The sequence below is a fragment of the Mustela putorius genome, unplaced genomic scaffold (assembly GCF_011764305.1).
Source record: "Mustela putorius furo isolate JIRA1106 unplaced genomic scaffold, ASM1176430v1.1 tig00003875_pilon_pilon_pilon, whole genome shotgun sequence".
Classification (NCBI taxonomy): domain Eukaryota; kingdom Metazoa; phylum Chordata; class Mammalia; order Carnivora; family Mustelidae; genus Mustela; species Mustela putorius.
In genome coordinates, this window is record NW_025422026.1 from 4,504,453 (window position 1) to 4,517,281 (window position 12,829).

Consider the following 12,829-nt stretch of genomic DNA (forward strand, 5'->3'; position numbering starts at 1 on the left):
AGTGGAGGGGGACGCACGAGCATTCACGACTCCCCTGCTTTCATTCTAGAGCAATGAGGAAATTCTCACCAGGTGTGGAGCTAACAGACAGAATGTTCTGAGAGAGTCTGCCAGAGTCCAACTGCTCACCCCGATCCTTCCTGCATTAAACCATCAGAGCCTCGGGACGCAGTCCACAGCTGGGGGTTCTGTTGTGGAAACCATGTCTATTACGAGCCCTGTTTTATGAGGGCTACCTAAGTCTTCGCACTGACCTACACTGTTTTTCATAAGTAACACGGATTTCTTTAAAGCTTCTTTTTTGTAATACTTCCACTACTAATTATGTCTAATTTTAAATTTCCACCAACCAGCTCTGAAAAATCAAGGAAGAAGTTCTTATGTCCCAAGGAAAACTGAAGTTTGGGTTTCAGAGGAGAAAGCGCAGAGGAGAGATGTAAGTATACAGCAGGGGTACAGTTGACATCAACAGAGAGTGTGAAGAACCCCCCAAGACAGATGAGGCCTTGGATCCAGAATATCAGGGATGAGGGCTGGAGCCTTGGTCCCAAGCTTTAGATGATGGTGCCACCGCCCCCCTTCAATGCAAGTAGCAGCAACGGCCAGGCTGGAGGCTTCCTTGGAAGGATGTACTCTCCCAAGGCTGCTGCTTCATAAGGGTTTTAAGGTAAAATCCTGACAGGAAGTTATCTGGTATTTATATAGCAAAAATGCATATTTATACCCTCCAAACTAAATACATTTATAAGATTATTTTTTTCAGAGCAGTTTTAGGTTTCTATCAAAACTAAAAAGCAGGGGCACCTGGGTGGCTCAATGGGTTAAGCCTCTGCCTTTGGCTCAAGTCATGATCTCAGGGTTCTGGGATTGAGCCCTGCATCGGGCTCTCTGCTCAGCAGGGAGCCTGCTTCCTCCTTTCTTTGCCTGCCTCTCTGCCTACTTGTAATATGTCAAATAAATAATTTTTTTTAAAACAGCTTAAATTGCATAACATTCTATTTTTTGCTACATCTGACTTTTTTCTTGTTTGTGCCTCATTAATCACTGAAATGATTTTTTAATTTATCAAAATACTGAATAAATGTACTGTGATATATAGAGTTAAAGTCACTTTTTAAAACCAGTGTATTTTTACTGTAAACCTCACAAAACCCTTACCTATGGAAGATTAACATAAATAAGTCTTAGTTTAAGGTAATGATGTAAGTGGTCAACATTTGGAAATCTTTAAAACTACATGTGTAACTGAAAGTTTTAAAACAAAAAATAAATTTCTAATTTAAAAGTAAAATCAAAGTTACATAGTCTAGAGTTGCTGGCTTCTATAGCCAGCTACCCATTTTTTCTGCCTAGAATTGTATTTATAAACTTTTTAAGGTTGTATTTATTAGAGGGGCACCTGGGAGGCTCAGTGGGTAAAAGCCTCTGCCTTCAGCTCAGGTCACGATCCCAGGGTCCTGGAATCAAGCCCCGCATTGGGCTCTCTGTTCAGCAGGGAGCCTGCTTCCTTCTTTCTCTCTCTTCCTGCCTCTCTGCCTACTTGTGATCTCTCTCTCTGTGTCAAATAAATAAAATCTTAAAACAAAACAAACTAAAAAGCAGGTGCAGAGATCTCCCTTATATCCGCTATCCTCTACCCTCATCATGAATATCCCTCCCCATCACTATCCTCGCTCACCAGAATGGTACATTTTTTACCAAAGATGAATTCATAGAGACAGAACATAATCATCCCAAATCCATATTTTACCATGGGCTTCATTCTTGGCCTTGTACACTCTATGGACTTGAAGAAATGTATAATTATATGTATCCATCATTATATGATTATCCATAATGATGGATATTTTGAATATTCCAAATATTCATATGGAATATTTTCCCTGCCCTAAAAATCCTCCGTGTTCTGCCTGATTATCTCCTCCCACCCCTGGTAACCACTTAACCACATATCTTTTTATTGTCTCCACAGTTTTGCTTTTTTCCAGACTATCCTAGAGTTGGAATCGTCCAAGTACGGAGCCTTTTCAGGTTGGTTTCTTCCACTTAGCAAATGCATTTAAGGTTCCTCTACACCCTCCATGGCTTCATAATTAGTTCATTTCTTTTTGATGCTGGTTAATATTCCATTGTCTTTCACAGAGCAAAAGTTTTCAATTTTAATGAAGTTCATCTTATCAATTAATTCTTTTTTTAAGATTTTATTTGAGAGAGAGAGAGAGAGAAAGTGAGAGACACAGAAATACTAAGAGAGAGCACAAATGGGGAGGAGAAGGAGAAACAGGCTCCCCTCTGCACAGGGAGCCCAAAGCAGGGGTGGATCCCAGGATCCTGGGATCACGACCTGAGGCAAAGGCAGATGCTTAACTGACTGAGCCACCGGGTGCCCCATGCAAGGACTTTCATATATTAACCTTGTGTACTGCAACCTTACTATAATCAGTTATGAATTCTGTCAAGTGTTAGTTTTTCTGTCGATTATTTTATACTTTCTACATAAATTATGTCATCTGTAAACAAAAATAGTTTTAAGTCTTCCTTCCCAACTGCACACCTTTTATTTCCTTTCCTTGTCTCAGTGCATTAGCAGAAGTTGCCAGGGTGATGCTGAAAAGCAGTGGTGAGAGGGGACACATTACTGCCACATACCTGATCTTGGCAAGAAAGCTTCAAGTTTCTCATCATGAAGTATGATGTTAGCTGCAGGCTTACTGTAGATATTCTTTACCAATTTGAGGAAGTTCCCTTCTATTCCTAATTTACTGAGGTTTTTTTGTTTTTTGTTTTGTTTTGTTTTTTATCATGAATGGGCTTTTGATTCTGTCAAATGCTTTTTCTGGGGGCACCTGGGTGGCTCTGTTGGCTAAGTGACCGCCTTCGGTTTAAGTCATGATCCTGGAGTCCCAGGATCGAGTCCCGGATTGGGCTCCCTGTTCAGCAGGGAGTCTGCTTCTCCCTCTACCTTCCATTTCTAGTGCTCACTCTCTTCATTCTCTCTCTCAAATAAAATCTTTTTTTAAAAAATGCTTTTTCTGCATTTACTGATATAATCATGTGATTTTTCCTTTTTAGGCTGTTGATGTGATAGATTACATTAGTAGATTTTCTATTGCGGAACCACCAGCATCACTTACCTGGGATCAAGCCCACTTGGAGTGGCCCAAAATTCTTTTTATACCGTTTTTATTTGATTTACTAGTACTTTGTTGGGAATTTTTACCTATATGTTCATGAGAGATACTGGTTTGTAGTTTTCTTTTCCTGCAAAGTCTTTATCTGGTTTTGGTGTTAAGATAATGCTGGCTTCACAGAATGAGGCAGGAGGTGCTCCCTCTGCTTCTACCTTCTGAGAGAGACTGTACAGACTTAGTGAAGTCTCTTCCTTAAATGTCCAGTAGAATTCAGCAGAGAAGCCATACTGGCCTGGTACTTTGTTTTGGAAGGTTGTTCATTACTGGCTTAATTTCTTCACTAGATATGAGCTTATTCAGATCATCAAATTCTCGTGAGTTTTGACAGTTTGTGTCTTTCAAGGAACTGGTCCATTTCATCTCGGTTATCAAGTCTGGGGGCACAGAATTATTTATAATATTAGCCTTTTAACTTCACGGAATCTGTAATGAAGTTCCTTCTTTCATTTCTGATATTCAGAATTTGTATCCGCTCTTTTTTAGCTAGCCTGGCTGGAGGCTTACGGATTTTACTGATCTTTTCAAAGAACCAGTTTTTGGTTTCATCAATTTTTCTCTACTGATTTCCTGTTTTCAATTTCATTAAATTCTGCCTTAATTCCTATTATTTCTTTTCTTTTGCTTACTTTGGATTTAGGTTGCTCTTCTTCTTTCCCCCAAGTTTTCTAAGGTAGTAACTTAGATTACCAATCTTCGATCAACCTTTTTAAATTATGTGTTCTAAGCACTGTTTTTGCTGCATCTCACAAATCTCTATAAGTTGTGTTTCATCTTCATTTACTCGAAGTATTTTAAAATTCTTCTGAAATTTCTTCTTTAACCCATGTATTATTTAGAAGTGTGTTGTTTAATCTCCACATATTTGGGGATTTTCCAGTTGTCTGTTACTGATTTCTAGTTTACTTCCACTGTGATCTAAAATCAGACATTATATGATTTCTGTTCTTTCAGATTTGTTCAAGTGTTGTACACAGAATGTGGTCTATCTTAGTGAATGTTCTACAGGAAGTTGGCAGGAGGGGGAGGCATGTGTACTTTACTATTGGGTGAAGTCATTTATGGATATCAATTATATCCACTTGATTGACAGTGGTATTGTGTTCCATCGTGTCCTTACTGGCTTTCTGCATGCTGGACAGGTCCATCTCTGAAAGGTGTTGAGGTCCCCTACCGTGAGAGCGAACTCCTCTCTCTCTCCTTGCAGTTCTGTTGGTTTTCGTCTCACGCAGGCTGATATTGTTGGGTGCATACACATAAAGGACTGGTAGGTCTTCTTGAAGAGCTGACCTCTTTATCATCACGTGGTGTCCTTCTGTATCCCTGGTAACTTCCCTTACTTTGAAGGCTGCTCTGAAATTAATATAGCTACATTTGCTTGTTTTTAATTAGTGTCAGCATGGTAGGTCTTTAACCATTTACTTTTAACGTAGTGGTCTTTTTTTTTTTTTTTTTAAGATTTATTTTAGAGAGGGTCAAGCATGCGTAGGCACAAGCAGTGGGGAGAGGCAGAGAGAGGGAGACAAGCAGACTCCCCGCTGAGCACGGAGCTGATGGGGCGCCAGATCCCAGGACCCTAAGATCATGACCTGAGCCGATATTTATACTCTTTAGAGTCTGACGCTGAACCAACTGAGCCAACCCAGGTGTCCCTATGTGCCTTTATGTTTAAAGTGAGTTTCTCGTAGACAACATGTGCGAATCCTGTCAAGTTCCTGGAGGCAAACCTCACAATACCGTGGGCCCCCTCATACCACAGTCCCTTGGAACATTCTAATCCTCTGAGAGTTACCTTCACTGAGCCTCTGGTAATGGCCAATTAGAGTTCAGTTTTTCCTAGGCCAGGCACTCCTGAACGGCTTCTGCTCGCAGTTTCTGGTACGCAATGAGTTCCTGCACTCGCCTGGCTCTCCCTCCTTGGGGGCACTGTGTCTTCCCTTATGGATTTAAGAGTTGTTGATTTTTCAATCTCTTCAGCTTTTTACTTATTGTCAGGACAGAGTGTTGATTTCCAAGCTCCTCACACACAGAACTAGAAACTAGAAGTCTAATATGTTTTTAACAAAATGATGTGCAGGAAGTCTTAAATTACAGCCCAAATACACTTGTTAGAACAGCGAGTAGTCCTATGCATAAGCATTTCGGAAAGCACGAGTTTCAAAGGGGACAGGCAGCTCCCAAAGCTGCTGGTGCAGAGACAGCATCCGGGCACCACCCTCCACGGGCCATGCCTTCCCTTGGAAGTTACAGGAAGACAGGCGAACTTCTTGTTAGTGCATTCAGAGAAAACACTTGTTTCCTCCCCTAGCCCCATAAAAAATAAGGATTTTTAATTTCCAAGTCCTTTGAGAAAGCAAAAGTAATGCAACGAAAATTGGAAACCTAAGTCATAAATTTAACGACAAGCCAAAGCAAATCTGTTCCACAAACTAGCCCATTTACTACAGGCTAGCAATATTTCATACAGCAAAGCTTCTACTGGTCTTTCGCTCCTCCTGTCATCTGAGGCTGACTTCCCTGTGATGGCAGAAGCGGTTCTATTGGTCCAGGCACCACCTGCTACCATTTTCCTGCAGGAGAAATAGTGCCCAATCCCCACGGCTCATCTTTCCATCTTGGTTTTGCCAACAGAATTAGCGCGCGTACTTGGCATGCTGGCGCATTTCAATCTTCTTCATTTTCCTGAGGGAGGCACCATAGTGGGGCCCATATTTACTGATGATTCCGCCCCTCCTGGTGCATTCTGTTTAGCCACGTCACAGCGAACTAAGTCAAGCCCGCAGCAGAAGAGATGCACTGCGCAGGCACAACCACTTGTCAATAACTACAGAACATCTGGTGATTAGGAAGTGATATATTTTTAAAAGATTTTATCTATTTATTTGTCAGAGAGAGAGACAGAGGCAGACAGAGGGAGAAGCAGGCTTCCCGCCGAACAGAGATCCCGATGCGGAACTCGATCCCAGGACCCCGGAATCAGTACCCAAGCCAAAGGCAACCACCCAACCGACTGAGCCACCCACGTGTCCCAGAAAGTGAAATTTAAAGCATTTTACATCCTGACAAGCTAGAATGTTACTTACCTATAGGGCTTTAGTAAATTTCAGTTATGCTTCAGGAAACAGGTTCGGGGTTTTGAACTGACTTATGATGAACTACAAAATTTTTCCATTTAAAAGAATAAGTAATGGCTCCTAGTTGAAATTTTCACTTGGACCATGGGATGTTCAGGATCCAATTACTGAGGTTAAGCCAAAAATGCTGTACCTGCATATCCAATGACCCAGAAGTGAGAATTCGGGGTCTATTAAAAAGAGATCTATAAGGGGTTATGTGCAATGATGTTTGTCCAGGGTTATACATAGTAGCAGAGCTGAAGGCAATATGGGTATCTCTAACTGGGACACATTACTACGACGAATCTTTTTTTTTTTTTTTTTAAGATTTTATTTATTTGTTTATTCATTTACTTACTTACTTACTTACTGGAGCTTGCAAGAGAGACCACAAGCAGGGGGAGGAGGAGAAGCAAGCAGGTTTCCCACTGAGCAGGGAGCCCAACACAGTGCTCAAACCCAGGACCCTGGGATGATGACCTGAGCCAACGTAGACGCTTAACCCACTAAGCCACCCACGTGCTCCAGTAATATGATGAATCTTAAACACAGATGCAAAGTGAAAAAAGATAACTAAGATCTATAGTACAATACCACTTACAAAAATTAAAAATGTATAAGCATGTAACAACAATACATACTCTACAACAACACACAAAAGTGAAATAATAAACATTAAGCATACCAGAATGATGAGGATTAGTTGGCAGGGAGGGAAAGGGAGTGCAGAATCAGATGAAGATCACTAAACCACAAAAAAAGAGGAACCTCAGGAGATAGGCAGGGATTTCTTAAACGTAAAAAGGAAAAGACTGAAAATTAGATTTCAAAATTAAGAACTCTGTTCACCAGAAGACCCTAGTAAGGGAATGAAAAGATCAGCCACAGAACGGGAGAAGGTATTTGCAAAACATATGACCGGGAAAGGGCTCATACCCATGACATAAAAATGCCTGAAGAGCAAGAAAAATTAAGGAGACAACCCAACCGAAGGGAGCTCTGCACAGCCAGGTGATACAAATATGCTAAAAACTGAGTGGGATAATTTACCCTCTGAGTCAGAATTCAACTAGGAAAAGCGAGCAGCTTTTCAGTGACTGTTAAATTCCAGCAATTTTATAAGAATGCATGTAAGCAGGGAATTTGAACAGATATTTTAAATTTTATAAAACATATAAACAAATGTTGCTGGCTAAAGTCTCTTCTATTTTAAGAGAGTTATTGAGAGAAGAGGGAAAAAGAAGCATCTGCATCTACAATTTGTGTATCTACAAGGGGGAAATGAGTTACTTACGCAACTACTACACAGTGGAAAGCTTTGTTTCCATAGAGATCATGACACAACTGATTTAGGCCTTAAATTAGAATATTCCGATTTGAATTGAGAAATGATCTTTTTGTCTAAATGAATAGTGTATTCAGTGCGAATAAAAGCTCCGCACATCTGCTGATATCATTTCCTCTTTACTTCAGTAATAATTAATCATGAGAATACATCTACTCAAATCCTAAAAGGAATCCATATACTCCAAAACTTCACAAGTGCCTGAAAATATACAGGGAATGACATATTTCTACAGGATGTACAAAAACACAGACCATAAAGAACCTAAAACACTTCAAAGTATATTTCTGCTCACACTTTTAAGTATCTTTCTACTCACTTCACAACTACGACACTTCACCATTCTCTTGTATTGACTGAACAAGAGCCGTTTCTGTCGACTTCGGTCACGACTAACTGAATTTAACTGATGAACTATGTACTATGGGGTGGGAGGAGTGAAGAATGCAGGAAATTAATAATCCAAAGTCACAAAAATATGAGAATGTTTGGTTTCAAAAGGAGTTGCAATGTATGTGATGCATAAACAGAGTACACATAAAATCCTTCAGGGGATCCACGTTGCCCTAGATAAAGCCTGGATTCTGAGTCGGCATTCAAGGCTCCTACAGTGTTTGAAGCTTGAGCTTCCACGGACGGAAGGACTTAGAACCCCTTGGAGAGCCCACGTCTCTTACTACCGTGCCATGGTCATGTGACTCACTGGGCACAGCACACTCCCGCTTTCTTCCTCTTTTCCTCTAACTCTTCCTCATCTTTCGAAACTCAAACATGCTATGCCTGTGGCCCCAACCTCTGTCTGGATGAGGGGCCAAACCTATGGTGTTCCCAGGTTATTCTGGGCTTATCTTCATCACAGCGGAATTTCATTCCCTCACTTCCCTTGCCAGGCTGAGCTTTTACGTTCTATTCACTTTCATAAAACTGGAATCTAAACAAATACAGTGTTTGGTAACTGCTGAATAATTACTGAATAATTGAAAACCCCAACATTTTCTCAGGCTTTGATAATAAGATTTCCTAAAAGAATTATCTAAGAAGAAAGGACTAACGACCCCAGGTGACAGTGTAAAAAGAAAAATGACTAGGTTTCCTGTTGGCTTCTGTTAGAAATCATTCTGTTCTTTTCTAAATTCACTGAAAAATCTCTCCAGTTGAATGGATATTCTAACTCACTCTCAAAAGCCTCCGCAGAAATGATACAATCTTTAATTTCATTACAATTGAGTATATCCTCAATTAACCAAATATTCAAAACTCTGCTTGAGTAGGTTCTTGCCTTGTTGTTTCTCTGGGCATTTTAGTTCCCCCTCATCGATTGCTATTTTTTACCACATTTTCTTTAGCTATCATAGAAAGTATCTAACCTCTTTTTTGGGGGGGAAAATTGTTTTCCATTTAAATTATAACATATAATGAGAAGTGAAAAACAGTATTGGTTTTGAGCATACATAACTGAGTCTGAAAATAAAACATGAGGCACAAAAAACAGGAAGCAAGACTTCTAATTCAACCAAAGGCACAATTTTCATATAAAAATGTCAGGCTATAACCATGTGATTTTGTAGAAAAAAACCTGGAAGACCAATAACAAAAGCAAAAAAGTAGAGATTAATAATAAAATTTGGATATCTAAATACATTTAAAATATCTTTACATATTAAGCTAAAGGAAACCTGAATATTGTCATGCTGATTTAAATGTATGAAAATTCTCCTAATAAAGAGTTATTAGAAATAAAGTATCAAACATACATGATAGTGATAAGAAATAAATCTAAAACATGAAATTATAATTTATACCCTGAGAAAATGAAATGAGGGCAGGCCACTTCTGCAAGTGGCTGGTTTCACTTACTACATGTTAATTTCCCCTAAATACTTTCCAGTACACAGCTGGCTGGGGACACATGGACTCCCAGCACACTAAAATCTCCTCCAGAGAAGGACAGAGCAGAGCAGGTCCGCAGGGCTCGCTGACTCTACCAAATCATACATGGCCTGAAGACAGACGAGCGGGGGGAAAGAACAAGAAGCCTGAGTATGTGGTTTTGCATTTATGACCTCTTAACTCTGATGAGCTCTACTCACTCTAGGTTAGGGCAATTGCTTGGGCTAACTAAACAGTGGTGGGTCTAAGGGTAGGCCCCCATCAGGAGTCACCACAGAACTTCCCGGCAGAACCCACTCAGAGAGAGAGGTTTATGTGCTTGGGGACATGTGACTCAGAGAAAAAGGTCTTGGTAGTAAACGACAGTGCATGAAATAAATCTGGACAAGGTTTCACCTCCACTGCCCTGCGGTTCACTTAAGATTCTGATATTCGAGAAAGCCAGTGGCTTGCTTCTGTAATTAGTAGGTTGAAGATGCAGGGCTCTTCTTGCAGGGTAACCAAAAAAGTGATGTTTAAGTCTCTTTCCCACTTTAAACCAGTTTAATGAAGTAGTACTCCCTCCAATCTTTAAACTGAGACAAGTCTGGTAAATTTTCTACCCACTCTTTAACACAGTGCCCCAGAGTTGCATTTTGTTAGTTTCCCGAGGCTGCCATAACAAATGACTGCAACCTAGGTTGTTCAAAACACCCAGAAAGTTATTTTCTCACAGTTCAAGAGAGCAGAGGTCCAAAATCAAGGTGGAGGCAGGCCTGGTTCATTCTGGAGGCTCTGAGGGAGAGAGCAGCTGTTTCACACCTCTCCCCTAGCTTCTGGTGGTTTCCAGAAACCCCAGCAGTCCTCGGCTTGTAGCTCCATCACTCCAAATTCTCTGTCCTCACACAGACCTCTCACAAGGACACCAGTCACTGGATCAGGGCTGAGCCTAACCCAGGATGACCTTACCCTAACTGATTCCATCTGCAAAGACTATTTCTAAATAAGGTCACATTCTGAGGTTCTAGGGGACATTAATTTTGGGCACTATTTAACCCGGTACACTCATTAAGTCACACATATGGCCTCAGTTCAATCATTAAAAATGATCAATCCACTTCCTTTATGTAAAGATCAAATTGGGCAAAACTACAGTAATTCTTGGGTGGGGGGGTTGGGGGCGAGACAGAGAGAGAACACAAGGAGGCCTTATAGGGTCCTGGAATGTTCTATTGCTTGATCTGTGTGGTTACATTTACAAAAATTCATCAAGTCGCACACTCAGGATTTCTGTATTAACTTTCCCCCAAAGCGTTTACTTTAAAAAGAAAGCATCTGTCCAGTATCCTAACAGCACTTCTGTTCTCATCTGCAGAAGACTTCACTCCACCAGCAGGGGCGTCGCGCCCCGGGAAGGAGGGTGGCTGCCTCTCTCTCCCTCGCTTCCTCCCCCCACCTGCTAGCTGCTGTTTGAGGCAGGGGGCATTGGAAAAGGCCAGAGAGAAGTTCTCACTTGCCTGGTACCATCAGATGATCTCTCACTCTTGGAATCTGCTGGAATTTTAAAGCTTCTTCTCGTTTGAAGCGTATCTGTGGTTTCTTTGGAAATTCTCCTTCTGTGTCCCTCCCACTGCCGCTACTTCCGATGGGCAGTGCCTCTCATCCAGCGGGTTTTTCCCAATCCTCCCTCAACTCCTTCCCCCAGTGTAGATGGCACAGCCTTTAGTGCAGGGGTCCCCTCCGCCTGGGCAGCTAACATCTTAGGCAGGAAACCTTTGAGAATGACCCGACATCCACAGGCTAACCAGATCCCACGTCTGCCCAGAGCCAAGTTGTGCTCATAGCTCCGCACCCCGAGTACTCGGGTGTTGCTGAGTGGGAGGGAAAATTGACATATTCACGTTCAAGCCCACTGTGCTTTCGGGTGAGGTGGCTCTGCCTGCATGACAGGAGTGCTTTGTCCTTGAACGTCAGGGCCCTTCCTAAGGGCCCCGTTCCTAAGACGCGCCTTGAAGCAAGAAAGCATCCTCACCCCATGCTCAGATGCGTGCCACAAGCAGGAACCTGAGCATGTGTGGCATGAAGGGCCGATGGGAAGCCAGAGGGAGAAAAGGATTGCTGTTCAACAGAGCCATCTGGGTGGCCACCGAGGCAAACCGGGAGGCAGACCACGAAGAAGGCAACAGCTCTTCCTCTCCTCTTTCACGTCCGCAGGGCTGACATTCCTGTCGCATGGCACGTGCGCTGTTCAATCCAGCCCCATCAATCAGCTCTACAAACTCTAGTACTAAGTGGCCTCCTAAGCCTGCTTTCGGTGTTGGGAGTTTTCGACCTCGGGGAGTCAAACTGAAGATCTGGGGGGTGGTATTACAGACTGCTAAATGCCATCTACACCAGAATCCTCATGTGCACCACAGTTACACTGTACACACACAGACACAATTTTCATAAAACCACAGATTAAATAATAAGGCTTTGGTTCTGCTGCAAAATCCCAGTGATAGCTTTTTCTTTAAAAATTTTATTTACTGGGGCACCTGGGTGGCTCAGTGGGTTAAAGCCTCTGCCTTCAGCTCAGGTCATGATCCCAGGGTCCTGGGATCGAGGCCCACATTGGGCTCTCTGCTCCACGGGGAGCCTGCTTCCTCCTCTCTCCCTGCCTGCCTTTCTGCCTACTTGTGATCTCTGTCAAATAAATAAATAAAATCTTATAAAAAAATTTTATTTACCCATTTAGAAAGAGTGAGAGCGCACACATGAGCAGGGGGAGGGGCGGAGGATGAGACTCTCCGGCCAACTCTGCACCGCGCATGGAGCCCCGCGTGGGGTTTGGTCCCACAACTCCCAAGACAGTGCCTGAAGCTGAACCGAGAGTTAGATGCTCAACCGAGCCACCCAGGCGCCCAGCCCAGTGACAGCTCTTTTTTTTTTTTTTTTAAGATTTTATTTATTTATTTGACAGACAGGGATCACAAGTAGACAGAGAGGCAGGCAGAGAGAGAGAGAGGGAGAAGCAGGCTCCCCGCCGAGCAGAGAGCCCAATGCGGGGCTCGATCCCAGGACCCCGAGACCATGACCCGAGCGGAAAGCAGAGGCCCAACCCACTGAGCCACCCAGGCGCCCCCCAGTGACAGCTCTTAAGAGATTCACCAAAACCTCCAATATGCTATTCATGTTAAATGACTTTGCAGCTTTTTTTTAGTTTCATTCACTTATTGGTTTGGGACTTTTAATTTCTTCAAAGGAGTGAAGGTAATCACCTTAAACCATACACCTCCCTGGCTGGCTGAACGGAGCCAAATCTGTATGAG

The 12,829-nt window shown here is 42.3% G+C and overlaps 1 protein-coding gene across 1 annotated transcript in view; it reads right to left on the reverse strand.

The window, feature by feature from the left end:
• PDE8A (phosphodiesterase 8A) overlaps positions 1 to 12,829 on the reverse strand; it is a 146,333-nt gene that overhangs the window by 82,315 nt on the left and 51,189 nt on the right. The window lies entirely within an intron of this gene.